This window comes from Petromyzon marinus, chromosome 28 (genome assembly GCF_048934315.1).
Source record: "Petromyzon marinus isolate PM22_M1 ecotype Great Lakes invasive population chromosome 28, UKy_Petmar_22M1.pri1.0, whole genome shotgun sequence".
NCBI lineage: Eukaryota > Metazoa > Chordata > Hyperoartia > Petromyzontiformes > Petromyzontidae > Petromyzon > Petromyzon marinus.
In genome coordinates this window covers 8,114,444-8,120,443 of record NC_133694.1, presented here as the reverse complement: position 1 = coordinate 8,120,443, position 6,000 = coordinate 8,114,444, and positions in this window count along the sequence as shown.

Sequence of the window (6,000 nt, the reverse complement as noted above, 5' to 3'; positions counted from 1 at the left end):
GCATTTGCTCACTTGAACCTTATGGCGGGACCCCGGGGTTCCCACAAGCCCCCCCCCCCCCGCTCTCGCATAAACTGCGTTGCGACGTAATTTTACGTCTGTTGAAGGCGAACGATACGGCGATCTATTTCTCTTGACGAGCTCTACACGATGCGCTAATCAACGTTTTGTTCATGACCACGGCAATTTTGGCAACGACAGGTGCTTGGTGAATGGTCCGCGCCAGGTGGGTCGCGGCGTTGATGTGCGCGGTGGGACGGAGTCGCCAAAAATATATTAATTACGATTTTGACTTCCGTTTATTCGGGGCCCCGGGGTCCCGCCAAACGGTTCACTCGTAGTTAATAAGCGGAATGATTGGCCAACATCTATTGATAAAGAAATCGATTGAAAATAATACAGAAAATGTAAATCTCAAGGTCAAAGCGATGACAATTTTACGCTTGAAACAGTTTGGAACCCTGTTTTGCAACTGGTATAACAATAATTTCATTCACAAGAGGTTTTTTTGGGTTAGATCACGTAAATATAAATGTGTCGTTAAACCTGCGAGCACCTTACACAGCCAATTAGTAAGGTTTGTCATGTAAACAGAACATGCCAATTCGTTACTAGTACAGCACACCGGTGTGTTGGAGAGTAACCCCACAATAATTACACTTCGAGTACGACGTTTCCCTAGGAATTATAACCAGCATTATCAGGCGAAAGCCAAATTTTGTGGATAAATCGTCCTGTTTCGTTTTTAAATTGCATTATGCATGTCTCAATTATTGATCGTTGCTTTTTGGGCTGCCATGGTATAATGGCAAGCACACTGGGCTTGCAATTCAGAGGTCACCGGTTTGAGCGCTCAGCCCAGCAGTTAAAGCCACGGCCAGAAGGATATTTAATTCCCCCTGACACTTGCCTACGTTTTAGATGTTAAATTTTGATTTAAAGCTTTCGTGACTGCAGTAATTCATATTCTTAGCTCTTCGGTAAAGTCACATTGAAGGGAAACAATAAAATATATATAAAACAATAAAAAATTCTCACGACGTTTCGACCATAACACAAACGGTCGTCATCAGGTGTGTCGGTTTGCATAATGTTTTTTTTAAACGGTGTCTTTATTTATTTATTAAAAACACGTCAGCGCCACGCGCAGCGATTTGGCAGTTTATTTAGAAGGACTAGTCCATCTATGTTCTGAAAAGAGGAGGGGGGAGACGAAAAATTAATGTATGCTGTCTGAAAGCCACTGTAAGCGTGAACAATCAATTAAGATCTGAAATGGTTTTCTGGCTTAGCAATCATTGGAAAGATTTGATAAACCATTTCAGGTCTTAATTGATTGTTCACGCTTACAGTGGCTTTCAGACAGCATACATTAATTTTTCGTCTCCCCCCTCCTCTTTTCAGAACGTAGATGGACTAGTCCTTCTAAATACACTGCCAAAACGTTGCGCGTGGCGCTGACGTTTTTTATAAATACAGACACCGTTTAAAAATAAATAAAATTTATGCAAACCGACACACCTGATGACGACCGTTTGTGTTATGGTCGAAACGTCGTTAGAATTTTTATTGTTTTATATATATTTTATTGTTTCCCTTCAACGTGACTTTACCGAAAGAGCTAAGAATATGTTTTAGATGTTGTGCTTGTTCAGCAGTATTGCTGTAAAGTGCGGTCAAGTTTGGAATGTCTTAAAGTTTTCCAGTGTGTTTCACATTGAACTCTAAAAAATGAGCATTTTAAAGCATGAAGCATTGGGTATATCAGATTTGTTTAATGAACATGTAAAAACCTCCTGCGTTAATAAATATATCATAATTATTATATTTTTTTTTCATTAATACATTTCACGCCTCCGATTAGCACGGTTGGCTACGTATGGTGCGAAATAAGTTCAACATACGTATATATTTTAAATGCATCCCTTTGCCTATCCACTGCTGGATGAAAGTCTCCCCACACCATGTCATAGGGTTGGTTTTGGGCATATTTCACCAAAACATAGAAGTTACCAATATATCAATGTTTTGTTGCCTATCCCTGCTCCACTCCAATAAGAACACTAACCCCATAACCCAGTGGTTCTCGACCCTTGTGGTGTAGTGGCACCCGAATCACCACCACTGGTCCCCGTGTAAGGCCGGGAGGAGCGTGCGCCTCCCAGCAGTATGGGTAGGGGTGTGCAGGGACAATAGGGTTAGGAGTGAGGCAACTTCACATCCACCAAAATCCCTCTTCGAACAGCCATATAGTGAACTCAACTATTTTCATTTGACCAGGTAATGTCCACTGAACTATGTAGCTCTTTTTGAAAATGGGCCTGGCCACAAATGATGGCCCAATGAAGTGGCTAATCACGTGGAAAGTTATAGCAGCCAAATACTCCAAACGCATTATTTCTAAATGTGGAGGGAAAACCCTGAGGACCCAGATAAAAATCCACGCAAACACGGGGGGAACATGCCAACTCCAAATATACAGCAGCAGGCGTCAGGGTCGGGATTGAACCCACGACCTCCTCCATACAAGGCGAGGGAGCAAACATCTCGCCACCGCGAGGCCCTAAATATAGTACGTCCGGGTTACAGGCAGATTCGCATGGTGGCCAGGTGGAGAGAATGCGTAGCTATCATAGGGTCCTGAGGTTAAGGCCACCTTATTGTTACCGTTTTAATTTCAATAATACATGTAGGTCAAGAGCTCAGGGGTACTTGTTTATATATGTTATGAAATATATATAACAAAATTAAAATGACTGATTTTAAAACCAGAGCATTTATCACCTTCACAAATCCCTTGTGGTGTGGTTCACTGCACAGTTGCCTTTGAGGTGGAAGGACTCGGGTTCGAATTCCAGCTCGAACCTTTTACTGCATTATTGTTACATGACGCTCTTTTAACGTGAACATCTAGCTTCCAGGTGCAGGGTCAATGGGCTCCAGGTACAGGGTCCATGGGCTCCAGGTGCAGGGTGTCTGGGCTCCAGGTGCAGAGTGTCTGGGCGCCAGGTGCATAGTTTCTGGGCGCCAGGTGCAGGGTCTTTGGGCTTCTGGTGCAGGGTGTCTTGGGCTCCAGGTACACGGTGTCTGGGCTCCAGGTAAACGGTGTTTTGGGCTCCAGGTGCACGGTGTGTGGGATCCAGGTTCACGGTGTCTTGGGTCCCCAGGTACACGGTATCTTGGGCTCCAGGTACACGGTGTCTGGGCTCCAGGTACACGGTGTCTGGGCTCCAGGTACACGGTGTCTGGGCTCCAGGTACACGGCGTCTTGGGCTCCAGGTTCACCGTGTCTGGGCTCCAGGTTCACGGTGTGTGGACTCCAGGTACATGGTGTCTTGGGCTCCAGGTACACGGTGTCTGGGCTCCAGGTACACGGCGTCTTGGGCTCCAGGTTCACCGTGTCTGGGCTCCAGGTTCACGGTGTGTGGACTCCAGGTTCACCGTGTCTGGGCTCCAGGTTCACGGTGTGTGGACTCCAGGTACACGGTGTCTGGGCTCCAGGTACACGGTGTGTGGGCTCCAGGTACACAATGTCTAGGGCTCCAGGTACACAATGTCTAGGGCTCCAGGTACACAATGTCTAGGGCTCCAGGTAGACAATGTCTAGGGCGCCAGGTACACAGTGTCTTGGGCTCCAGGTACACAATGTCTAGGGCTCCAGGTAGACAATGTCTAGGGCTCCAGGTACACGGTGTCTGGGCTCCAGGTACACGGTGTCTGGGCTCCAGGTAGACAATGTCTAGGGCTCCAGGTAGACAATGTCTAGGGCTCCAGGTAGACAATGTCTAGGGCTCCAGGTAGACAATGTCTACGGCTCCAGGTAGACAATGTCTAGGGCTCCAGGTAGACAATGTCTAGGGCTCCAGGTAGACAATGTCTAGGGCTCCAGGTAGACAATGTCTAGGGCTCCAGGTAGACAATGTCTAGGGCTCCAGGTAGACAATGTCTAGGGCTCCAAGTACACAGTGTCTTGGGCTCCAGGTACACGGTGTGTGGGCTCCAGGTACACAATGTCTAGGGCTCCAGGTACACGGTGTGTGGGCTCCAGGTACACAATGTCTAGGGCTCCAGGTAGACAGTGTCTTGGGCTCCAGGTACACAATGTCTAGGGCTCCAGGTACACAATGTCTAGGGCTCCAGGTACACAATGTCTAGGGCTCCAGGTACACAATGTCTAGGGCTCCAGGTAGACAATGTCTAGGGCTCCAGGTACACGGTGTCTGGGCTCCAGGTACACGGTGTCTGGGCTCCAGGTAGACAATGTCTAGGGCTCCAGGTAGACAATGTCTAGGGCTCCAGGTAGACAATGTCTAGGGCTCCAGGTAGACAATGTCTAGGGCTCCAGGTAGACAATGTCTAGGGCTCCAGGTAGACAATGTCTAGGGCTCCAGGTAGACAATGTCTAGGGCTCCAGGTAGACAATGTCTAGGGCTCCAGGTAGACAATGTCTAGGGCTCCAGGTAGACAATGTCTAGGGCTCCAGGTACACAGTGTCTAGGGCTCCAGGTAGACAATGTCTAGGGCTCCAAGTACACAGTGTCTTGGGCTCCAGGTACACGGTGTGTGGGCTCCAGGTACACAATGTCTAGGGCTCGAGGTACACGGTGTGTGGGCTCCAGGTACACAATGTCTAGGGCCCCAGGTAGACAATGTGTAGGGCTCCAGGTACACAGTGTCTTGGGCTCCAGGTACACAATGTCTAGGGCACCAGGTACACAATGTCTAGGGCTCCAGGTACACAATGTCTAGGGCTCCAGGTACACAATGTCTAGGGCTCCAGGTAGACAATGTCTAGGGCTCCAGGTACACGGTGTCTGGGCTCCAGGTACACGGTGTCTGGGCACCAGGTAGACAATGTCTAGGGCTCCAGGTAGACAATGTCTAGGGCTCCAGGTAGACAATGTCTAGGGCTCCAGGTAGACAATGTCTAGGGCTCCAGGTAGACAATGTCTAGGGCTCCAGGTAGACAATGTCTAGGGCGCCAGGTAGACAATGTCTAGGGCTCCAGGTAGACAATGTCTAGGGCTCCAGGTAGACAATGTCTAGGGCTCCAGGTAGACAATGTCTAGGGCTCCAGGTAGACAATGTCTAGGGCTCCAAGTACACAGTGTCTTGGGCTCCAGGTACACGGTGTGTGGGCTCCAGGTAGACAATGTCTAGGGCTCCAGGTACACGGTGTGTGGGCTCCAGGTACAGGGTCTCTGAGCTGCAGTGACTGATTTATAATTCGCCTGCCTGCGTCACCTTCACTGCTTATTTCGTGTTTTGGCGGGGTTTTTGTTTTTTTTTGATAATACAAACTTCGATATTCCTATGTGTCGTGTCGATGTTTGTTTGCCCATCTCTAAAAACAAATAAAATCCCGATGTTCGCAAACGTTCCAGAAACACTCGGATAGCCTATTCTTAGGTCTTTCGGTAAAGTCACGTTGAAGGGAACAACAAAATAATAAAATATATATAAAACAATATGGTCGAAACGCCATGAGAATTATTGGTTTATATATATTTTATTATTTTGTTGTTCCCTTCAACGTGACTTTACCGAAAGAACTAAGAATATGAATTACTGCAGTCACGAAAGCTTTAAATCAAAATTTACTCGGATAGCCTTTCTGAAATCACGGTAATTGCAATTCAGACCTGCAGCTGAGAGGAAACCTCATCACAACAGATAAGTTCGTGCAGTCCAGAACGCAAACATATGCACTCTGTATTTAAAACAAAACAAAACTCTCAGCCTTAAGCATCAAGTGACCGTCCCTGCCAGGACGTTCGATAGCTTTACCATATCTGAACGTCCTGGAACATATTGTGCGAAAGGGTTTTGTTCAGGTTAGGCTCTCACATTTGCATTCAGATCCAGATTCAAGGGTTTGCAGGCGTTACTTCACGTGCGATTAAATAACTCACCCCCGTACCAAGATGGCCGACTGATGACGTAACACCAGTGCTGTTTTATAACTCACTCCCCGTACCAAGATGGTCGATTAATGACGCA